Genomic DNA, 25,022 nt, shown 5'->3' with positions numbered 1-25,022 from the left:
GAGGGAGCAGTGGAAACGAAGCACCATGGACTGACTGCAGCCCCCAACCCCAGCCCCCCCCCCCCATGCCACTCAGAGCAGGGAAGAGGTGGAAGAGAGTGGATGGGGGAAGGAGCCCCCAGCTTGTTTCTTTGTTTCTCACTGCTCCAGCCTGTCAGCAATAGGCAATAAATGTTATTGATCTTCCAATGCTAAGTCTGTTTTGCCTGTAACGATAATTGTAGAGTGATCCCCATTGAGGTACACTTTTTCATTTTTCAGGGAACTAGCTTTCTGAGAAGCCCCGACTCCCCTATTCTGAATTTATAACAGCAATCTCTCCTCCTCCTTCCACTCCGGCTACTCCTATTTGAAGTGGCTGGCCTGGCCACACTTAAAACATCTTCTCAAAGCCTGTCCCTGCTGGGATTTAGGCTGCAACACAGGTAGCTTTCCTTGTCTGCCAATCCTCCATTGCTCTTCCTCTCCTTTTCATCTTGGGTCCTCTATCTCCCCCTCTGCCTCAGTACCCAGTATGCTGTGAATACCATTTGTTTCGCTCTCTACTTTTCCTCCTCATCTCCCCTCCTGGCATACACCTTCATATGACCTGCACTGTTCACTCCATCCTCCCACCTTCTGGAGCTTTTTCTGCATACCTGGCCAGGCTTTAATCACAAAATGAACTTCAAAGAGCCCTTGAGCTACTGGGTCATAGAATCATAGAATGTTCCGAGTTGGAAGGGACCCATAATGATCATCAAGTCCAACTCCTTGCACCGTGCAGGTCTACCCAAAAGTTTAGACCATGCGACTTAGTGCACAGTCCAAACGTTTCTTAAATTCATACAGGCTTGATGCAGTGACTACTTCACTGGGGAGCCTGTTCCAGTGCGCAGCCACCCTCTCAGTAAAAAATCTCCTCCTGATACCTAGTCTGAACTTCCCCTGCCTCAGCTTCACCCCATTCCCACGGGTCCTATCACTGGTGTTTATGGAGAATAGGTCACCCGCCTCTCCACACCCCCTTGCAAGGAAGTTGTAGACCGCGATGAGGTCCCCCCCCTCAGCCTCCTCTTCTCTAGGCTGAACAGGCCCAGTGACCTCAGCCATTCTTCATACATTATCCCCTCCAGGCCCTTCACCATCTTCGTTGCCCTCCTCTGGTCCTCAGGATTCATCCCCGAGTACTTTCTATTTCTGACCCCAAGTCTCTCATATGATTCCTATGTTGTGGGTTGTTATTATTGCAGTTAGATAAGTGGATATTTCTGCTCTACCGGAATTCTCTCTGTCCAGGGTGTGTGTGTTAGTTCTTTCCCATTCTTGCATAGCTGCCTGGCAAATCATTCCCCTCCTAAACATTCTTCTCTAGTGAATAACATACTCAAGATTAATATTTCTGCCCCGCCTCTGCTCCTGCCGATCCGTGCTCCTGGCGTGACTTCTCCAGGGACAGCATCAATTGCAGTCCCTGTCTCCCCTCCTGTAGCACCTGCCGCTGCCTCCAGTGCAATATTAGGATTATAGGGAGCATAACTTGATTCCTCTTCCAAAAACGAAACCTTATTGTTTACATATAAGTTTCAAGCCTGAATTTTCATCAGACCCATGTTTTAGCCATAATACTGAAGTTCCTTTTATTAGCTTTTTAGGCCAGACAATTATACAATATCAAACCATTTTTAAAATTATGTATACATTTTTAATCTTTTTCCCTAGTTTTCGGGTTGTTTTTCCAAATCCTTATCATTCTCTCCAAAGGGCTATCTTTAGGTACAATTCCGGGGTCTCCAACCCCACCCTGCTGGCTCTTGGAACCCTTAATCCCCAGCTCTTCCTCACGTGCTGCTGTGGACTTTACCACACCCCTTCACCTAGGATTAAGACAGAGGTGGGGTGTACTGCTGAGCACCTCACTTCACCATGCTTGGGGTGCTGTACACCTAAAGGCCCAAACCCCCGAGACTCTCTTTCTCTTCATCCCTCTCTAGCCAAGGGGACCTAGTTCGTCCCCTCATGGGACTACAGAGCCTCAGGGATCGGGACTCCATGCTTGCTTCGCACTATAAGTGTGTCTCATTCACACTCCACACAAGAGTCTCCCCTGAACCCAACCTGAGGCAAGACATGGTAAAGTTTCCCTTGCCTTGGTCAATGCACGGTTTCCCGGTCTGGGTTATCAGCAGTAATCCCTGTGCCTGTTCCTGGTCTGGGCTGGACTATATGTGGGCTGTGTCTGGGTATGGTTGTGCTGGCCTTTCTTCTCCCCAGAGCTTCGCAGAGCCTGTCTTCAGATTAACAGTCTTGGTCCTTTGCTGGCCATACCAAGATGACCCACCACCCCCGACGGGACTGCTGAAATCAGCGGGGTGCACCTTCCTGTCTGTGGTAGCAAGAAATCTTTGGCTGGCAACAAGGTCTTGGACAAGCCCCCAGATTGTGAGAAAAATCTCAAATAATTTTCTTCAGACAGGATCTTCTGTGAAGTTATTTTATTCGTGATTGCATTGGCGGGCATCCTGTCAATCAGGAGTGCATTTTATTAAACAAATTATAACCTTTTATTCCCTATTACCCGACACCTGATCATCTCCCCTGTTTCCTCATTGGCTGAGTACTACAGGTTCACAAGCTACTCGATGCTCCTCTATACCATATATGTACAATTTTTATTTTTTTCAACCCTTTAATTTCTCCTTTCTTATGTTTTGAGAACTTGTGATCTTTGTTTTACTGTTCCCACACTGCTCATCCTGGTTTTCTCAAGCTTCAACCTTATGTTGGAACAGTGAGGCCTTCTACTATCCACTTGCCTGCTTAGCATTTCTCCTTATTAGGACTACACAGCTACCTTGGAATACAGAATATTAGTTCTCTACTGCAAAAACACAACTTAGTTTCTCACAGTCAGAGGTCTATCTCCTGTACAGCCAGAGCAAATATTTCCTGCAGTCATCTCTTCTGTTCTAGCCAGTGGAGATGCTGGAGCTCCTGGTGTGACGGTGCTTGATCATGCTGCCGTTCTCCAAGGTGATTTGAGGCTGCATGCAGGTTGGGCAGAACAGAGCCCAAAGCAATGCCTTGAAAAGTCACGGTAACCAGAAGTGACCCACTGATGGTTTTCCCAAAATCAACTCATAAGGCACCTATAAACCTAGATTAGCTTCTGATTTGATCTATAGCAAGATGTAAATATGCCAGATGACTTTTCAATTTAGACAGTCTTCTCCTGCTGGCTTCTTCTAGTTTACTGCCTTTGTTAAAAGTGCTCATGTTTTAGCTTCCTTCTGCAACATATCCAGTTTCCTCTATACAACTTCAATCCTCTTTTTAGTTGGTTTCTCATTGACACTGAAGCCAGCTGTGGTAATTGTATTGCTAATCCTCTGGCATTTCCTCAGTAGGCCCTAAAATAATGCTGGTTGATGTGTAATGTTATCCTGGACTGTATTACATGGAAGAGAGAACATTACTTATGAAATCCGAAGCATTTTCCTATACTACAGCATCAGAAAAGGGAGTGCTGCTTTCTTTAGAATTCAAACTCTTGTATTCACATTCATATGCAATTTCCTAAGAAAGCCAAATTGTTTTGTTGTTTTTAATTTGCCAGTATCCTTCAGGCATGTTCTGCTGCTCCAGTGCTGTGCTGCTTATTAGGGCTCTGGACTTGCTGGCGGTTCTCCAGCCTAAACATACATGAACTCTGCTACTTGTCAAAACTGCTACCCTCTGTTGCTAATGCTGGTTATGGTGAAATATACTCCTGGACTCCAGCATGCCCCCAGACAACTCTGTATGTTGCCTTTCTATCTGCTGGGATTTCTTCCTAGTGCCTCATAAGCAAACTCATCTTTTTCACAAGGCACCTCTGTACAGATTTTTTTTCCATCTTCTGTCCTGTATGGGTGAGGAAGCCCCGGGTCTCTCTAGCTGCCACTTTTCATTTGCAGCCCAAGCAACATAGAGACCTTGGGCGGATGAGCAGCAGGTTCAGAGTTTCCATGCAAAGAAGCAGACCTCAGAAGGGCTGTGAGCTTTGCTTGATCCCTAGCACGAGGGATGAGCACCATTGTGTCCTCCATCACCTCCTTCCCAAAAGCTGGCGGTCCTTGACTACAAATCAGCTGCAAAGCCCTTGAAGCACACAAGTGAGCTCATCAGTCATGTGATGGTAGTTATGTAGTCAGTACTTCTTACTGCGGCTTGACAGTGAGCAGGAAGTATCACAAGTGAGCCAGGAGTAGTAGGTGTTTCTCCAGAAGTGGAGATCCCCAGAAGCACTGGAGCCAATATGGGATGCTCCCAGCTGGTGCCCCAGGATAAGCAGGAGGATGTGCTCACTGCTCAACTGCTCCCTGTCTTTTTGTGGCTCTTCCTTAACAGGAGAGGTTCACAAACATTAGCAGAGATGTGACTGAAAAAGTACAGGATGTCAGGGTGCTGAGAAGATCTGCCTAGGACTGGGTTAGACTTTGCTCCTCCCAGAGACATTGTCATGAGTTGGCTATCTGTACCATTGTCATTTTTGGTGGTAGAAGTTTCTCCTTCCAGATGTGGCTCAAGAAGCAGTGTACCTGGTATCAGACCACTGGCAAAAGAGGAATTGTGTAATTAGGAATAGATTAGATTAAAAAAAAAAAAAGCTCCAAGACTGACAGTCCTCAGCTCTGCAAGTCAGCAAATTTTGCTGAGGTTCCTTCTATAGATTTTGACCTTGGTATGTTCCTCCACTAGAATCCACATTTTACCTCTGTCAGAAACAGGATATTGGACTAGACAGAGTAGCTGCCCTGGATGAAGAACACTGTTTATGTAAAGGTTGAGAGCAATGTGTTGGAGAGTGACATTATGTGGACTGCTTCGATTAAAAGTCTTGGCTTACTGGGAGATGTCCGACCACCATGACCTGTTACCTCTTTTCTTCTGCAGGAGCTTGGTACAGTGACCCAGGAAATGCTAGCAAAGGTTACACAAGCTTTGCCTACAAAGGTGGATGAAAAAAAATCATGACAGACTAAGGTCTCCAGGGAAATTTGAAAAAGAGGTGGTCTCCCCACTCCCTGCCCTCCTTCCATGCATCAAGCTTGGAACATGAGCACTGGGATCCAGAAACAGAGGAGAGGAACTGAGTAGAGCTGAGCGTGTGTTCAGACCAAGCCAGATGTCTTTTAGCAAGGTAATGACAGCTGCTGCCTGTTAATAGGGATTGCCTGTTAATCAGCCTACAACTCTTTTAATGTTTTAGGTTTTGCAGAGTGCTTTCAGCATTAGTTTGAGAGATTCCTTGTAGTGCTCAGTTGTTTTCTGTTCCTTGTCTTTGTGCTTGGATTACACAAGCTATATGTGGGCTGACTGAGAGGAAGAAGAAGGAAGGAAAAGGAAGCCTCACAAAGTTTTTGTGGTTTTACCCACAAGAGAAGGCAGATTTCCCCTATTTGCATGCTGTCCTGCTCTCTCTGGGATAATAATTGCTCTCTCAGGGAACAATGGTGCATATTCCTTGGTTCTCTGAACCTGTGCTGTGAACTCATCCGCTCTTGGGAAAGTAGGGTTGGTGTACCTGGTATCTTTTATGGCTTAAGGAGGATGTGGTCATCTTGTTGTGGGATGTTTCTAGGAAAAGGTGCAAGACTTACCAGGAATGCATGATTAAACTGATAATCTAACTGCCTTACTTATATAGAGTTAATATGTTAAGATCTAACTCGTGGAGGTTGAGAAGTTCTTAACCCAATGAATCCTGATTTCCTTTCCTGTTAGGATCACCCTAAACTTAGTTTTCTTGCTAAAACTAAGAAGCTACGTGGAAGGATGACCTGTACATGTACCCTAATCCTGATAATTCTTCTGAGACACTCAGTGCTACTTACTGCTAGAGGCATGCTTCTCGCCTCAACTACCCTTTACTGTTTGATCTGGTGTAGCTCTTTTTACACACATCCACGGTGATGAACAGCGTACAGCTGTTTGCAAAGACTGTTTCTCCCCTTTCTATTAGAAGACTGCAATGCAGAAAGATGAACACTCTACCTGTCGTGATGGCCAAGACAACAAAGTAGATCCTCACTGCAATAGCACAAGTGTGCAGGGAGATGCACATCTGCCATTCCCAGCTGTGGTCTTGCATGGGGTGCTTCACTCAGTCCTGCGCTTCCAAGTGCTGTATTTGATGTTTAACTCTGCTGCTCAGTTTGAAGGTAGCTTCAAGGGAATTCTTTGCCCTCTGAGCAGACTCCTATTACTTGGACTGCTTGGGTCAAAGTGAAATCAGGATGATGAGGTTTTCTGCCTCATCATTTCAGCCATGCACAAATTACAGGATCTCTGGCTGTCTCACAGAGCTGGATGGAGCAGCACAGGGAGTCGAGGAAGCTAAACGTGGGATGAAAAGTTATATGCCAGGCTGAAATCTCTACTTTGCAAGGGCTAGAAAACAAACTTGTGCTCTTAGATTTCAGCCAAATAGTCCATTTGCTACCTCTGATATGGGTGGAGGGTGGTGTGCAGCTTTATCTGCTCTCTGGAGTATCGTCTGACTCACACCAGCAATTTGTGTTTGTAATGTGTGTAATGTAAATTTGCATTTGCAAAATGGAGCCCAAAGTAGGCTTCATTTTCCTGCACCTTTTCTGTTCAGCTTATTGCCCAGCATTTCTACCTAACCAGAGACGTCTATATTTGTCAAGTTGCAGATGAAAAAAGCTGGTGGTGATAAAGTTGCTGGTGAAGTACACACAGCTGTGCTAATTTGCTCTGCAGAGGATCTGATCTTTTATTAGTGGAATTTTGATGATTTGACCTTGTGCTCATGTTGAGTCTTCCTGTACACTTGCAGTGCAGAAAGTATCTGACTCAAATTCTTCTGCGATGGCTGTTTGCTTCTTCCCAGCCCTCCCACCCACCGTAGAATGCTACCTTCTTGAGGCTGTGGGATTGAATTAAGGAATTCCACAGGAAGCTGGGAGATCTTTGCTCTGCCCACCACTGAACTGAAGGACTTGGGGCATGCCACTTAGTTGATCTCCTGGGCATCGTCATGTTTGTTTGTTTTATGTGGATGTGAGTACTTTATGGAAGCAGTTAGTTACTGCCACAAGCTCACAGAAGGTGTTGACAAATATGGTTCCTTGGAAGGAGATGTGTCAAAATATCATTCTGTATCCATATAGGATGTTGAACGTTACACCAGAATTATACAGCCACTTTATAATGCTAAGTGTCACATTGCTGCGGTGTTGCTTGCTTTCTGCTGTCTTCCACCTCTTTATTTCAATGTTTCCTTCCTTTCTTAATGTTCCTACCTTATATATTTCTGGATTTTTAATAAATATAGGGTTTGAAATGAAACAGTTTTTTGACTTTTCTGATGTCCTTCCACTGCTAAGGTGTGATGCCTGCTTGTACTTGCAGTGTGTTATTCCACTGCTCAAATTTCTGGTGAAATATTTCAGGACAGTCTATGTAAGCAGACCTTGAGCAGTAGGTGCAATTTTTTTTTTCTCTCTTTGGCACCCTTGAATTTGAGAGAAATTTTTGTTATGGAAAGGTGCAGTCCTTTCGCAGTGCAGGTCAGATGGCTCAACTTGCATAGGGGAAACAAAGATCTCTTAGGTGTAGATCACTTGTTGTTTGGCTCATCCAAGGTAGGTCAGTGCTTGCTTTTGGTAAGAATATCTGAGGATCACGTGGGAAACCGCATTCCCAGAGGATGGCCCTGGTGGTGTCCCCTGCTTGTTGGAGAATGCAATCTTTCACTAAATAAGGCAGGTATGATTCATGCTATAAAAATAGAAGGTATTAGAGAGGCTACATAAAAATCTACTCCCCTCCCACAGAAAATATGAATGTTTAAATAGGCTATTTTTATCTTGCACTGGGAATAAACAATCCCAGTACTATTTGTGGAAGCAGGATGTCAACAGAATTAGTTGAAAATTGCCTAGTGACTTCTCTTTGCACTTAAGGAAAATGTCAGCATGTTGTGACATCCCAGCTGGAGCCTTCTCTCTTAATTTGCTTTAGCATGCTCTAATAGATGGAGTGTATGGGGATTGATATTTGGAAGCCATGCAGACCCTGGGATGTCACATGCTGGTGCCACTGGAGAGGAAGCTGTGGTGAATTCAGGGGGAATTTGTCTGGTACAAAGCCCTACTCATAGAGGTGAGCAGGTGAGTAAGGCACTTAGATGGCAGCTCTGGTGTTTCACCAAAGCCTTTCAAGTTGATGCAGCTGAGTAGTAAACTGACCTAAAGTAAAAGTACTTCAAGAAACTGGCACGTGTCTACCTTGGAGGACCTAACCAGGAATAGGGCATTTCCATTTTCTGGACAGAAGAATTCTGAAGCTAACCCCCCCCCCCCCCCCTTTTTTTTTCCCCTAGTGGAAATGAGGCATTTTACACATGTCCCAGGAAAAAATGTTCCCCAAGGGAACATTTCCTAAGGCTCAGCCTGCGTTACCTAGAGGAGGTGGAAGAGAACCTGAGAAGGGGATAACTTGCGCAGAGTAACATTGCCCATTTGCCTGAGTCTTGGCAAAATGCATCAGGTGGATAAAGGCCTCTGAACGAGCTGCCCTCTACTTCATCTGCATGGTCCACACTGACTGTGGTTAACAGATGGAAGGGAAACCCAAAACCTTTTCCTGCCTCCAGGTGGAAGGAGGTACCTGCTGCTTGGGAAGTCTCTGAGTGTGAACGGGCGGATTGGTGCTGTCTGTCTGGAGGTGCACTGCCAGAGCAGCTCATCACTCAAGCTAATTTTGGAAGGTTGCACTGGGATGATTAGAGACAGTTCTAGGAAGGAAAGCCATCTGAGCAGCAGCACGGTGCATGTACTGGCACTAGGGGAGATACTGATATGTTGAAGTAACTGCCTGTATTTCCAAAGGCTCATAATAATGTCATCAGGATCATAGAGTGAGGGTGGGTGTGAAGCATTTATTCCTTGCTTAATCTATTCCTGAACAGGGAGTCAGAGTCTTGAAAAAAAAAAAAAAAGAAAAAGAAAAAACATGGACTGAATACCATCGTGGTGGTAATAGGAAGGAAATCCCCCTGTGGGGTGGTAACTGCGTGTCCTCTTTAGGGAAGCACTGACATCCCCAGGCAATGTCAGGTGCTCTGTCCCACTGCCCATATGCCCAGTGTGACCGTTCATCTGGTTGCTGTACAAAGAGGCAGAGATGGGGATGGAAGGAAACCCCCCCTCTCCCTGTGGTGTGACCCGGCATTATTTCCAGGGTTGTGTGAAATGTGAACATTGTCAGCCCCTGCTGAGTAATATGCAGAGTGCCACTCGAGTTTCTAGAGCCAGTAGTCAAGGACCACAGCAGGGACCACACTACACGTATTTGTCTGATCTCACCACAGGACAGGGAAACTGGAATTTCCCCTTGTGCATTTTGCTAAGGGGGTGAGAGAGCCCCACCAGGGCTAGAGCAAGGCAGCCAGCCCACCTCACTCGACCACATTTGTGAAGAGATGCGACACATCCTGACAGGAAACAGAGAAGTTGCCGAGTGCTCTCTGAACTTGGTGCCGACATCTTTCCTTCCCAATTCATCCTGCCTCCCCGTGTTCCCTGCCTCTTCCTGTTCCCTGGGCGCTGATGAAAATGGGCAGGAATTATGGGCACAGGGACAGCAGAATTTTCCTTGGAGGAAAAGCTCTAAGAGTGCTAATAAAAAGTCTTCAATTCTGTTTTTTAAATACTGCAGATCACTTCTGTGGACGTTGTGGATGATGCGGTGCTTCCCTCAAAGGAAGTTGTTGCAGGCAATTTTAAGGAGGTCAGCTCAGCCTCCCTAATGTACTTGTCGCTGGTTCTTCCCTGGAGCATGGTTTGCACTGGTTACAGCCAAGGAACCTTGCTCAATTAATTGCTGTCTCCTGGCAGCCTGCGTTTGTTCTCAGCTCCATTTCCTAACTTCACCTGCAAATTTGGTCACATCCAAATACATACATCAAAAAACAGCTACGGCTGTGGAAGGCTTTTTTGTCCGGCTGCCTAGTCACACGGGCAAATACTCCATATACAAGGGCAGTGTAAAAAATATACTCCATGAGGAGAAGAATCTACTTTGGTATTTAGACACATTTCATCCTTTTTTTTCCACCCGTAAGTCATGGTCCTTTTCTACTCGAAGAAAGCAGAAAAAGCTTCTACAAATTATCCAAAAGCTTCATGGGACTTTTGGGGGAAGTATGTAGGAATGTCCTGTTGATCCATGAATGAAGCATCTCTTGTTGCTTTGCAAATTAGACTAGACCATTGCAAGGAGCAGAGGAATTGTTTCTGACTCTGCAGAGATCAGCCCACTCACAGCCTCCTGAGGCCAACTTCAGAAGCCCTGACATCCACAACAGACATACAGATTCCTTTGGTTCAGGCCTACTTAGCATTTTTTTGATTTGGAAATGATGATCATTGTGGTCACACCTCATTATCATCAATCGTGAACAATACTGGTTATCGTAACAACCCAAGCTAAAAATGTTGGCTCTTACATATGTGGGAACTATTGCAGAGCTATGTTGTAGCTGGGTTTGATACTGAGCATCAAAGAATTCTGGCAATGGCATCTTCTAAGTGTATGAGCAAACATCATATGATCATTTTTTAATGCTAACATTACTGGGGTGAGAATGTCTTTAATTAGCTCTGCTCCTTAATATTTTGGATGGAATGAGAAATATTGGCCATGGAATGAAGTCTTTGTCTACATCTGGAAAAGCTGCTAACTTAGATGTGCTTTGCTGGAAGCTGTGGGAGTTTTGCTTTCCTGTAGCTACTTGTGTGCCTCTCAATAGTACTGCAATTAATAATAAACAAATGAAAAAATTTCTACTGAGTAAATTGATGATAGTTTTTCCCCTGTATAGCAGATAAATAGAGCAAGAGAAATGAGCAGCTTCTGTGTTATGTTCCACTGTGAGGAAAAGTTCCTTGGAAAATCTGTGCTGTTCTCCAACTCTTTGGACTCGTGTGAGCTGTGACAGCCAGTAAAAATCTGGTCCATTGGTACTATTGTATACAGCATGTGTTTGTGCACACAAAAGCAAACAAAAAAACATTATTAATTCCTTTCTTGTCTGCCCATCAAACATATTGCAAGTAACTGAGAGCTAGCTAGCCCCATCAGATGTTGTCTTAGGATGTGTCATGTCTGCTTTAGAGATAGGGCCTCCCATATTGCTTCTTAACCACTTTTCATTTCGTATCCCATAGCTAAATAGTGCAATGCAGTATTCTGACGCTTTTTTTGTTGTTGTTCTTTATATTCCAGTACACTTTTTACTCGCTTTTGATATAGTTTCTTCTATGATTCATTACTGGAAATTGGTTTCTCACACCTTTTAGTTAGGGCACTGACTGCCAGTACATAGCTGAAGTCCCAGCTCTTAGGAGGAGAATTCATCCTGCGGTGAGCACTGTGAGGCTGCAATCATATGGATTTCCATTGGAGGGAAAGCCAGATGCAAGTGGTGATGTGCAATGTGTATCAGGCAGCCTTGGATATTACTGTTCTTTTATGGCTTTGTGCTGTTTTGAAGCCTGTTTTGGACATAAAATTATAGGTGGGGGGAAAAAATTGCAAATATCTGGAATGCATTTGTTTAGCAAAGCTCCAAAGGATGTGGTCTCAGTGGGTTGAGGTATTTGTAATTTTCTCAGCCTTTCCCAAATGTGATTTTTTCCAAAATGTGATTTTTTAACATGTCCTATGTTCTTTCAAAAAACAACAAAACCCTATTAGCTTCAAGATCAAAAGATGTAACTTTTGTTTTTAAAGAGATTAAACAAGCTCTGTCTGGATTTAAAAGACATCATGTTTTATCAGAGAGCAGTTAGTTATTCAGGCAAATAACATCGAAATGAGTTGGCTTATATTCCAATTTTAAGACTTTAAACCCAAACATGTTGTCTTTCTAGAAGAAAGCTTAGTGAAGAAATTAACCTTCCTGTGTTACAAAAAATAAATTGAGATGATGTCCTTTCAGGTCTTAGAATTCAGTCATCTGTCAGTAAATTAAACAAAACCCCCCAAAACACAACCAAATCTTATAATGCAATTTATGCAACCAGTATTTCAAGTCTTTAGGGCTTGGTAGCATCATATACGGTAATTTGTGAATTCCCACTGACTGAATGTTTTAGCTTCTCATCCTTTTGTGTACATTTCAGATGCTACTCATTTAGCATGGTATCAGAGCTGTTATTACTTGTTTGGATTCCTCACCATAATGCCTTTAAGCTTTGTGGTTTGAATTTGGCAAGGGCCGCACTGGTGGGCCCTGTTGTGCATGGGAGCTACAGTCATTCTGAAAACTGCGCACTTTCTCCTCTCCAAAGCAAGGAGACAATTCTTCACGTCTCCTTTGAAGCTCAGTATGGAGCAACTCTTCTCTCATTTGCCATGAGTTGACTGTATATTGTCTTGTGCTTTGGTGAGCTGGTTTGAGTCATTTTCAAGGTAAAGCCACAGAAAGCAGGGTGCTCTGTAATTAGCAGGTTTCCTTCTGATTTAGCAATCAGTATCTGGGAGATAAGGGAGAGCAATTTGAAGTCTAGGTGTTCCATGACGAAAAATCTCCTTGTGTGGCACGTGGGTAGCCTGCCAAACCTGCCATGGACAGATAAGTGCTGGGGATTGATCTGGCTGAGTGCTTGGTACTTACACTTCAGAATTGCCTGCCTTTGCTGATGTCACAGCATTTGTTATTCCTTGGAGCAGCACAGGGATTTCCTAGGAAAGAACTGCCACAATCAACATACCAATCAACAACAGAGCTATTAACAGACCCAGTTCTGCAGGTTTCAGCAGTGCCAGTAGTCACTACTGTAGTTCTTCAGTAGTTTCAATAGTCTTTCACACGGTCATAGGAATGAGAAAATTTGAAAGTTGGCTTGGAATCAGATGATCTGGGAGGTCCCTTCCAACCCAAACCATTCTATGATTCTATAAATTATATTGCTCCAACAGGCATTTCCCTCTCCTTTGGGGCATCACATCAAATCTTCATTATTTTTTTTTAGTTTATTGGCTTATAACGGTGGGGAATTGCACACGCAGTGTGCCAAATTGTAAGAGCTGGTTGCTGTGGCTGAGCTGGCCGGTGGTGACACACCATCTGCAAGCAGCAGGGACTCTCCCTTGCCAAGAGCCATGAGGCTGACTCGGTCGCTTTGATCCTGACTTTGATCTGAGCGAGGGGAAAGCTTTCTTTGTCCAAGCTGGCCAACCTTAGCAGCTCAAATGAGGTTGTTGGATGTCTTTTGTGTTAGACATCTTCAGACTTTTTCCTGTAGTGATCTCTTGAGTAAACAGGAAGAGTGAAGATGAGATGGGGGTAGGCAGAGGATAATATTTCTGTCATTGTCACCTTTGCATTGGTGGTTTTAAGGGACTCCAGAAGGTTCATGTCATTTGGGGGCTTATATTTGCAATTTTTCTTGGCAAGACTGAATTACCTCGGCAAACTTGAGCGACTGCAATTTATTTTTACATATTGCTTTAACATCTTGACCACATCTATGTGCCTCCCTACTCATGCCTTGGGCTAGTGTTTCTTTCAGTTTTAGTAGTGGTTAATTTGACACAATTTGTCACTGCCATCTACCATCTACTAAGGCAGATGGCAACAAATATGGTTTTTAATCTGCCTGTTACCTAGACTTGTGTTGGCTGGGGTGCTACATGGGGGAGGAGAGGAAGGAAGTTGGGTGGGAGGGAGCAGGAACAGGAGCAGTGGGGAAGGAGTGGGGAAAAATGTGTGCTAGTACCATTTGACCTTTGTAGTGGTAATTTTCCTTTTAATTTAGTAGTTCATTTACCGAACTTCCTTTCTTCTTTGTGGCTGCGTAAAATCCCCTTTCTGTGTCCCCACTGGTAACACTAACCCTTCAGCTGCATCTGTGATGCTGAGAGGCACGTATGCTCCTTTAACAAGAGGGATTTCTCCTGCTGTGATGTGGGATATGGTGATTCAGCAAGGAAATGGGTACAGTTGCTTGGGCTCTGCAGTATTTCAAGTCTTGACAGTATAAAGAATACCTTGGTTTTAAGCAGCCTGTTGAAGTAGCTGCATCACCTGACCATGTCAGCAGTGGTGAAGCCAGAAGCAAGACTTTGAAAGTGATGGAGAGAGGGAGATGTTTTACTCTTTTGCCCCTCCACCTTTCCTTGTAGGATAAGGAGGCATAATACCCACTGTCACCCACCTATTTATTCACAGGCATGTATGTACATTTTCTCCTCTGATCTGCAAGGACATGTGTGGCCTGTGTATTATAGGAGAATATCAAGTCAAATACACCAGCTGTGCATTTGACATGTGCTGACGTGCTGCATGTTATTCTGGTGATCTTAGCTGAATTCAAGTCAAATGAAATTGGGTTTATTACTGTTTTCCCTGTAGTTTTGCTAGTGGGTCTGGTCTAAGTCACTTCTTCCTCTCTGTTTCAGTTTTTGGAGTGCTAAAAGCCATTTATTCCACTGGAAGTAGGTTGTGGGAGCTTGTTAAAACCTTATAATGCATTTCAGGATACTGGCTGGAAGATGCAAAGGCCGTGAAAAATACTTTCGCAGTCATTTCACTGTGAGAGTAGAGGAGGCAAGTGAACAGATCTGTACGCGTATCCAAGAGTTTGTGTCTGGGCTGAACCAAGCATGTGCTCTGTCTGCTCCACATTACTGTCTTCATCATTGGCTGGCACAACTTGCCTGAGAGAAAAGTGAAAGAAGCCTTAGGGAAACCAATGAATTCTTTTGCAACAAGATTGCTTTTTGAGGTTCTTGGCCCCAGGTTGCTATGCATTTTGGAGCAGGAGAAGTGAGGTTTCTTCACACTTCCATTTTTTAAATCCACAATCTAGCACTCTCAATACAGATCCTCATTCCACAGTAAACCTTATTTCATGTTTTTAACCCTGCCAACACCTTATCCTCCATAGTGCCAGCGGCACTGCTTGCCCACAGGGAACTGGGCAGTGGGTGAACAGGAGCTGTGGACTGACAAGGAGTACTGGGGGACCCCGTCCCGCCTTGTAACCTTCCTCTAAGTGCCACTATTTAGCTGGAAATCTTCCTCCTTTGCAGAGGGTTCTTTGTGCTTTTTTACAGGTGTTAATCATGTCTTACCTGAATTTATTAGGCGGTAGTTAATAAAGCAAAGAAAAAAACACCATGCTGGCGGATAGATCTGTATGCTTGGATTTCCACCCCCTTCTTTGTACAGCTCAAGACCCTGCTTCTCTGGCACCTGATGTCAGGTATCACCACCCACATCCATGCAAAATGGATTGTGAGTAACCCCTTTGGGGTGCTGTCCATTTTGGGTCCCTGTAACGGGACCTGGGTCAGAATTGTCTGGTTGTTTGGTGACAGCACTCTCATGTAATTTTTCCTATTGTCTTTTCATGGGTAAAAATCCAAAATACTTCTCAGCCCATCTTGCCAGACTCTTTCCAGTTAGAATAAAAATTTCAGGGACACAAGATTCGGTTAGGCGGGCTGTGAAGTCAGTGCTGGGCCAGACTGAGAGGGCTTTCTCCTTTTTGTTCCTGACTGCTGTGAGCTGCTCTATGACCCAAGGCCTTGCTTTTCTGCCCTGGTAAGGCAGAAGAAACAACTTTGGACTGGGAAGCTGTTGTTTGACGGTAAGTTTCTTACAGAAACTTGTTGGGAAACTTGTTGGCATGTTGGGAAGGGTGACCTGGGGAGCTGATGTCTGAAATCGAGGCAATGTAAGGTTTCTTGTTGGCAAGGTAATGTTTTAACTAACATGCTCAACAACTCGCTCTGGACTTCATACTGAAATGACCTGTGCAGTCGCAGGGATTTTCCCTGGGACTTGCCATAGACTTGCTGGTACAGTCCTGTCTGCTGTGGATGCCCATCTCCAGTGTGTAATAACAAACTTCCCCAGATTGCACTGATGATGCAGCAGCAGCTTTTAGGCAGTTCACCTTCAAGCATCTCGAAGTGAGTAAGGAAAACCCAAAAAGAAAGTGATAGCTGCTGCAATACTGGTGCTTGGGGACAACCTTTTGTTGACATTTTTGCAAAGCGTGAATCAGGAAATTTGACCTTCCTCCCCTGCACAGGCTTCTCATGGTATATACTGCTGTGGCCTCTGCTTCCTGTGACCCAGATAAGACTGCAGTGCACTTGTTTAACGTTTACTATGTTCTTCAGCTGTGCTAATAGTCAAAAAAAAAAAAGTGTAATAGCACTGCATGTTATCCCTAATCATCTCGGTACGTAGCTTGGGATTCCCTAAACTAGGGAATACCAGGCTTGCATTGGAGAGGAGGTGGTGGATGAAAAGTAGTGGAGTAGCAGGGAGTCTGCTAAGTATAGAGATGGAAGGGAAAAATCAGGGAGAGCCTGCTAAATGCTGGCAGCTAGAGCAGAGGGAGGCAGGAAGGGCTTAGCTGGAATGTGACACAGAAGAGTTTCTTCCATTTGCTGTTTTTTTTGAGGGTGAAATCACTTCACCTTCTTTTATCATACTTTAGCCCACTTCAGCTGCACTCAATTTGCTTATGCCCTATAATTTCCAGTGTAGTATCTCCTCAGAAGTAATTATAAGCTTCCTTGTTGATATCTGTATCTTTATTTCTACTGAGAGCTGAGTAGTAGGTCCTGTCTTCACCAAAGATTTTACCATCGTTCTTTGCTTTCCTCCACTTGTAACACGGATGTTTTTCAGCATCATCTGTGGCCAAGGCCTTAGTTATTTAAAAGAGGGCTGGATGCAGTATGAATCTAGGAACTGTAGGGAATGGTGCTGCACCTAGTCTGCCAAGCTGGGGTCCAGATTTTGAACCTGAGGGTCCTAGGATCCTGCCTTGCCTGTGGAGAGCTCCACTGGTCTTTCTTACCTGATTTCTAAATTCTTCAAATTCTGGATGTAGCAGTTACCAAGAAAAGAATGAGGGGGACCAGCAAGGAGTCACTCGCATCTAAGAACAGGGCAAAGCAGTGCAAGCTGTAGAGTCCTATGCACTCTGTTCCACCTTAGGCAACTGGGGTTAGCAGAGGCTCCAAACCTTTGCTAGAGAATTTTCACTGCTAAGCAAAGAAACTTAATTTCTTCTCTGTACTTCTTATCTTGAAAAGAGATGAAGAGAACATGGGGATTTTCTCCTCTTAATGCTGGTATCATTTCCTGATGTTCAGATGGGATGAATTGGTAGCAAACAGGAGGAGTCCTTCCTGTGGGAAGGTGTAATGCGGGGAATACTCAGCCAAATTCTCTGGTTGTGTTAACTAGAACATGAGGAAAATATGATGATTGTTTGGGGGCATACTTCTTATTGCACTGGGTCTGCACTCAGCTGCATATGTGCTCATTTTGAATTTAATTCGCATTCAGAGCTGTCTTACTCATGGTTTTCCTGAGGTCTGTGCTATTTCCTAATCTTAAGGATACTGGTAGAGTAAAGGCTTCTTAGATCTATCTGATGATGGGTGTCCACCTAGGTGTGCTTGAAATGGAGCTCCCTTCCAGACAGTGCTGAGGGGTGGACCTTTAGAAAATCGGCTTCATTAGAGTGTTTCCAGCAGAGAAGTGCAAACTGAAATGTTCATACGCTTCTGTGATTTTGAAGATGCTGCTTGTGTAGTAGCCAGGCTTAATTCCAAGCAAAATCCCACAGAAAGGGATAAGTCCATAGGGATGAGAGGCAGGCTGGTGCTTGCACCCTGTTAGATGGCTCATTTTGACGGTGGATGTGTAACTGCCACATGGCAAAGCTGCGTAGACTACTGGCTGGTGAGACACGATCCAAGTTGGTAGAAACTGCTTTATAACCAGTTCCTCCCTCCTGAATAACACCACTCGCTTTTATTCCATCACCTACAAGGTGGTAATTTTTATCTTGGATGAACCTGGTGGCTATCACATGGCCCCATGACTCTAAAGCAGATCATCATCATGGCTTCAGGTTTTGGGCAATGTTTCATGGTTACTGGTGCTGCCAAGCTTTCCCACCTGGGCTGTTCTTACTTTTGGTAGGTGCCTGGGAGGATGAGGTGGGAGATGGCTGTTCTGTGGCAGGTGATAAATGGTTGGTCTTCGTTCCTCTTCCTTGGAAGCGGGGGAATGCTTTGAACAGACTACTTTAAGGGACACCTTGCCACCTCTCTCATGATGAGAGACTAATTACATGCTACATGCTGTCGCATGTGGTTAATATGGTTTAGGAGAGGGAGTCCTGCCATCCTTGTCACAGCTCCTCCTGCTTCCTGGTTCTCAGAGAAAAAAAAAAAAAAAAAGAAAAAAATAGAAAAAAAAAATCCCCCTAACCTTGGGAACTCCATTTACTGAACCTCTTTTCTCCATCTTGGGACCTGTCCCAATTCTGCAAGCTAACAAAACTATTAACCTGAGAGTTGTGCATCCCTTTGTCAGACTCCAGTTATGCCTGAGACTTTCAGACTTCCTTTAAATGAGAAAATATTCTTGAAATCTGTGGAAGAACACCTCCATTTTGTTGCCCTGTCAGAATTCCTGCAGGGGAGACACTTTCTTAATGTGGAGAGCAGAATTTTAGTCTCCTTACTTCCCTTATTCTTGCAGTCTGAGAGTTTAAGTGATCTTTCTAAAACTTCACTTTTGCTTGACACAGATTAATCCTGTCTAGCAGTGCTCTTAGCTGCATGCTTAGTCTGACTTCTGTTTTTTTTTTGCTCTGAGTTATTGCATCCTCTTACTTATCCTGTTGCTCACTTGGTCAGCGTGTGCATTTGCTGTTGTTGGTGGGGCAGTGTCTTTGGTCAAGCACTGGTATCTTTGCTGCATGTTGGCGTTGTGCTGACCCCTCAGTGCATTTGTCCTGCTGCTGTCCCTCTGTCAACTGACACTAGTCTCATGGAATTGGTGACCAACCAGTGCCACTTCTTGTTGCTTCTGCCCTTTTGGTAAAAGGAAGGATGAAAGAGATGCCCTCATCCATCATCCCGTTCTGCTGTTGGGGAGGGGGTGGCAAAGAGCCAGGGGTAGCTCCTTGCTTTGGTGTTCAAGGTTGCCGCATCTGGTGTTCAACTGCTGACGTGCTTAGTTCTGGTGCTAGTGTCATGTGAATGCAAGGTGTTTAAATAATGGTAAGGTGTCTGCCAGCTGATATTAATCCATCTCTTTTTCTATTTGTTCTCAGTAAGACCATTTCCCTGGAATAATAGGTGGTGCCAGCTGATAGGTGATGTCCTCTGCAGGCCCTAGTGAATGTCAGTGTACGAATGGCCCGGCTAGAAAAGCCAAAGCGGCGTTACCTCTGGTGATGCTGGTGCTGCTGTGCTGGGGATGCAGCAGGAAGCCCTTCAGAGGCTGTCCCAGCCTTAGCCAAGCCAGCACAAGGACAGTCTGAAAGGATGGGATCCTGTCTGGTCCAGCCCCTGCGGCTCCGTGATGGACTGCAAAATCCTCCTGTATGTTGGCTATAATGTGACTGGTACTGTCCCACTAGAGGGCAGTTTTATTATGCATGCATGTTCCTGTTTTGCAAATCTCACTCAGTCCTTGTTTAAAACCAACTGAAATTCAGATGAAAGTCACGGTCACTGAATCATTTCAGCAGCTACAGTGTCTGTATGAATGACAAACCCATTTACGTGGAACTACTCTACTCGACATAGTGTGTTCTGCACTGAGAGCAGGCACACAGCTCCTGGATGACTTCTGCTGATAGAAGCAGAGATGTGGACGCCTCGTCCCTCAAGATGTTCTATAGGTGTTCTGTATAGCAGCTTTGTACCATCAAAGTTGAACATAGTGGTCTTACATATATATATTCTGAAGATTTAAAGAAAACAAGCAAGCCACCACAATGAAAGAATCCACAAAGCCCCAGACTGTCAGTGGGAAAGGCAAGTGCATATTCCTAAGACCTTAGTAGTCCCAGAGGTTTTGTTTCTTAGACAAAGAATGCTACTAATAGGTGTAAATATTTCAGAAAGCCACGTGAGTGTGAACCATGATTGCAGGCTTACCAAATAACCTAGAGCAGCCTGGGAAGCCTTCTGCACTGTGAGGCATGGCTGTGTGAGAATGTCACACAGTTCTGCTGGTATGTAGCTGAGTTTTCCCAGCTAGTGAGAAAAACGAAGGTCAGTCATGACCTTGTCCTGTAACTCATTAAGTCGTATTTTGTTTGTTCTCTACTCCATTGGCTTCTCCCAAACACTGAGGTTGGGCTTGTTTGGCTCTGCTCTCCCTAGCTGTCAGTGCACAGCACAGAGGGGATGTGCTCCTCTGCTCTTTCTAGGTGCTTGGAAACATGCAGGGTTTTGCCTTCCTGAGATCTGAGCTCATGTTAAGAGGAATGTCAGATGATGACCTAGCTAGGAAGCCTAGTAGACAACATTCATTACTTGTTTTTCTTGTCCAGTTATACTTTCCCTGGCCATCTGTCACAGAGCCAGGCACAGTGTCTGGGAAGACAGGCTTCATGTCTTCTTTTCTCTGTGTTAAGAGTTTCCAGGAATCATGGAAGGAAACATTGCCAGCAAAGCCAAGCTCTGATTCAGCCATTGGGATTGTGATGGATGTGTACCACGATTCTTGTTCCACTGCCTTGTGGCAAGTGGGTTCCCTGGTGAACAAGGTCAACGTGGGCTTCATTCCCTGTAGTGCCTGGTCTAGACCTGCTCCCTCACTTTGCATTTTGAGGAGTCTGTGGTGTGTTTGGGGTCACAGATTCCTTTTCAACTCTCTTGGAAGCTACCTGCTCCCACCCCAAATGAAGTGCTGAGACACAGCCATTGAGAGTGCCCACACACTGTGCAGGACAACTGTGTTGCCTGCCATTGTTTCTCTTTGATTCATCCCTCTGGAACAGTGTGAGCAAGTTTTCAGTTGTCTGGGGCATAAACTGAATGGCTTCCCTGGGCAGAATGTATGGGACTTCATGCCCATGCAATGCTGAGTGAAGCCCCTGTCTGCAAGCTATCTGAAAAGGTCAGACTCCGTTTCTGTCTGTCATCTCATTGGTGCTATCCTCTCTTGGTTGTGTAGGTGCAATTACTCCTCTGGTAACCTCTAGAAGTCATCTGAGAAGAGAGATCATCAAGCCTGTGCTACGCTTCTGTAGATTTGATTTTGGATGGTCAACCAGGCTTCTGTGATGGGCTTAATTCCCATGTTGTGGGATCTTGTTGTGCTTGTTTGGTTTTCAGCTTCTTTCATTTTCTAAGTGTTTCCAGACAAACTGGTTTCTGTCCAGCCTCTGTTCACCTCCTCTCTTCTTCTCTCCCCTTTCTCAAGTTTCCCATGAGAAAATATATTGCTGTTAGGATCCTTGTTCTTCTTTGCCATTTTTATTTTTATTTTTTTTATTTTTTTATTTTTTTTTTGTCCAAGAAGCTTTTGCTGTGCAAGCCTCTGTCCAAGTCCTCTCCAACAGCTAGGAGCAGAGTAGGGGTTTTAAGTTTCCTATAGGGTGTAAACACAAATCTATGGGCAAAGTCATGCTAAAATACTATTTTGTGGACCTCAAGGCAATGGGATTAATATTTATCTTAAATATATATGTACAACCCAACCCAGCTGGGTTGCACAATGTGATCCAGCACTGGTCTTATTCCAAAATTTAGGATCTACTGCTAGTTGCTTTTTTTATTTTGTTTACTCAGAACCTGAAAATATTGACCTATACTTCATCTCTACATGGAACAGATAACATACAAGCAGGCAGAGGCACAGTGACTCATCTGAGGGTTTTCAAAATGGTGAGGCAGAACAAAGGCTGAAACATGTCTCACCTTCACTGGTTCACAGCTTCTAGCACCACAGCTTGTTAGTCCTTTTGTTCAACACCATCTCCTGAACACTGCTATGGAAAATGACATAGGTTGTACAGGGAAAAGAGGCATTGTCTTCCAATCTGTGCAACAAGAAGTTCTGGGAATAGCGTAGAGGGTTTTAGTCTTTTATGACTGTGGTGAACTTTCCTAACTACTGTATGTACAGTATATCCTTTGATTCACTTGCTTCCTATGACATCTAAGTTTTTAACTAGAATGAAAATATTTAATTTTTCTAACTCAATTTTTTTCTTTTGAAAGGAAAACATTTCCAGCAGTATTACCACTTAGCTGTAAGAAGCAAGGGATGAATGAGGAAAGTTACTCAAACTTTGCTTGCTGGTTCAGCTCCAATCTCCCATTCCTCTCCAAGAAAGGAAGCACCAGGACTGTGGGTGCTTCTCTGGGCTTAGAACTGCGAGCTTTGCAATTTATGCAGGAGGGATGGATTGCCTCTGTCTGCTCCCAGGTGTGCCTCCAAGCCCACCTTCTTGCCAGCAAACCAGTCACAGGTGTTCATATTCCTCCTGTTTCAGCTCCATGTTTGCAGCATCCTCGTTCGCTTGAACAGGGCAATCTGGCAGGTCTCTTGGTTTGGGCATTTGGTTTGCTTGCAAATGCACATAGTGCTTTAGCCAGTTGTGTGGCTGAGGATGGATAAGCCATGTTTTCAGTTTCACTAATTAGCACAGTTTGAATTCAGTTGTAAGATTAGACCCTGAACACCAATAGTCATATGCCTCCACTAATTTTCAGGCTCAGGCACATCTAGAGATTAGATCTTCCACTTTGACAGCAAGTAGTCTAGCCACCAAGATGTCATACAGAAGACGTGTACTGCTATTTGATTCTCTTTAGTCATCATCATGCCTCTGTCCATAGCAAAGTCACCTGCAGATGAGTGTTGGCTCTAAAGAACTCGTTAATTCCTTGCAGGAAATATGATTAAGTAAATGTCAAAAGTGCTGGCAATCTTCAATGATGTAGCCCAGCAGTCCTATAGGCTTTAGTCCAAACAAGACTGCAGAACTGATTTTAATGTCTTGGTTGAAAAAAACTGCTTAGCCACCTTAGGTAGCTACTACTAAGCACAGTATTCCTGTCTAGATGAGTAATCATTTCACTTCATGTTGCTGCTGGAAGAAACAAATCCTGGAACTTTTTCTATTAAAAACTAAAAATTGTCAACTGTCTTGAGCTAGTCAGTATGTTAACACTGGGATAAAATTCTCATCCTTTCTCTGCAGAAAGGTCAGACAGGTTCAGATGGGCTCAAATTCGTCAAGCACTCTTTTATGTTTAGCTGTCTATCCCAATGAGTTGAAAATTGCAGAATAAGTTAAAAAAAATAAATCTGAATTTCCAAATTAAGACAAAACTCTGAAAACTCTGAAATGTTCTTGTCAGACTGAATGGTCTAGACTCCTGACACGTGTCAGGAAAAAGAGTTGAAAACATCAAGATATCTTGACATATCCCGAGATCAAGATAGTATGCTTTAAAAAACTGAAATGGTGCATTTTTTTTGTTTGCTTTGTAGTACACTTTTCCAAGAACACATTAGCTCATGGTCCATACAGCTCCCAAGCCTGCTGCTGACACTAACCCCAGACTGAGATACTCTTGGGGGAATAGTAGTGCTACAGGAGTCGTTTTGGCTCCTGCAGCTTCCCCACAGCTTGATTCAATTAGATATTTCTGTAACATTACAGGAAAGGCATTGCTTCAAAGAGCCTAGCTGGAGCAACATTTTCCAGACTGTAAGGGAAGTGTAGCTCTGTATTTCTGGTATTGCCTGGAAATGAAACAGTTGGGGCGTGGTTCAAAAAAGTGAAGTATTCCATAAGACATGAATTACCTGACCAAAACTTTGCTTTATAATTTTCTTTATGGAAAGTTGGTATTTAAAAAAAAAAGAAAAGAAATTTAAAAAATAAAAAGGGCTGTTTGATTATTTGATTTTTGTGGAAACCCCAGTTCTTCTGTGAAAACAGATTGCCATTACGTCCTATCCAAGTGTGACAAGGAACAAGTCTTTTCTCCTTTAAAGAAAGCAAAACAGAACAAAGATCTTAAATGTTCGGTACAGAGCTGAATGTGTACAAGTAATGCTTCACCTTCTGAATGTCTCCTGCACCTTTCCCTGTCCCTCTGATTATATGGGCTGAAATCCTGACCTTGTTCGAGTCAATGCCAAAACTTCCACTAATTTCAGCAAGGGCTGTATTTTACCCATTCTCTGTTTGGGTAGTGACAGTTACAAAGAAATACTTCTTCGCTGTCATAAAAGTACTGTGTACTGCTTTTAAGTTCCTGTGTAACTCCAGGTACAGTCCTCTTAGGTTTCATTGGTTCTGAGCTGCCTAGGGAGTCCTACAAATAAAGCTGAGACTTACTCTGATTTTACACTGTGAATTCTGAGTATTCCTGCTGAAGTTTTGTGAAGGAACTGTGTATCTTGTGGTTACCTGGTGGAGTAATGTTGTTGTGTTGCTGGTAGGTGTTCTGGAGGTTTGATATTGGCGAGTGATCATGTAAAACTGATTTTCAGAGCAGTCTGGGAAAGGGCACCTCTGCTTTCCTTCCTTGTCTGTTTACCACCAGTGGGTAAATGTCACCAAATGGATTACTGCGTGGTGGGCAGAGTATTGGGTATTGTAGAAGCCGGCCCTGTTCTCCTGGGGAAACAGGAGGCAGGGTACATCTATGGGCACTAAACTAGCTTTTCCCACTCCTACTGCTCCCAACACCACTTCCTAAAGCCAGGCCTCTAACAGGCCCCCACCTGTGTGACCGAAGCTTAACCCACTCGTAGATGTGGCAGGGCAAGTGTAGTATCCCCTGTGAAGGAAAGACCCTGTTGAGATTTCTAGTATTTCCCTCTTGCACTTCAGGCACTTACAGTTTTCTGGCATTTTCTTCCCACCCATGAGAAACTTTGCTCGGTGGGTTAATATATTGACCCAAACCCTGTAGTAATAAAACTCAGTTTGGTTGTTTAGCTCCTGTCCATTACTAACATCTCTGCAGACAGCAGGGTTCACAACACACAGCACGGTGACCTTCCCAAGAACTCCTGCTGTATGTTTATGTGGTCTCTTGTGTTTACTCTATCTCCTCTTGTTTTCTCTTTCAGACATGGTGGCCTTACTGAAATGCAGACGACTGAACATCCAACAGTGCGTGTTCTCCTTCCAGGTAAGACATGTGATGGTGTTAACTCTCCA

At 44.1% G+C, this 25,022-nt stretch overlaps 1 long non-coding RNA gene across 1 annotated transcript in view; it reads right to left on the bottom strand.

The window, feature by feature from the left end:
- The window catches only part of LOC118171124, a 28,882-nt gene extending 6,045 nt beyond the window's left edge, over positions 1-22,837 (bottom strand). The window contains exons 1-2 of the long non-coding RNA XR_004753048.1: positions 22,826-22,837; positions 20,604-20,608 (exon numbers count right to left, since the gene is read on the bottom strand). This is a non-coding gene — a long non-coding RNA (uncharacterized LOC118171124). The remainder of the gene's footprint in view (positions 1-20,603; positions 20,609-22,825) is intronic.
- Positions 22,838-25,022: the final 2,185 nt, after the last annotated feature.

Source organism: Oxyura jamaicensis, chromosome 8 (genome assembly GCF_011077185.1).
Source record: "Oxyura jamaicensis isolate SHBP4307 breed ruddy duck chromosome 8, BPBGC_Ojam_1.0, whole genome shotgun sequence".
Classification (NCBI taxonomy): domain Eukaryota; kingdom Metazoa; phylum Chordata; class Aves; order Anseriformes; family Anatidae; genus Oxyura; species Oxyura jamaicensis.
Note: the sequence above shows the minus strand (reverse complement) of the source record. Positions and strands in the feature narration are given on the sequence as shown.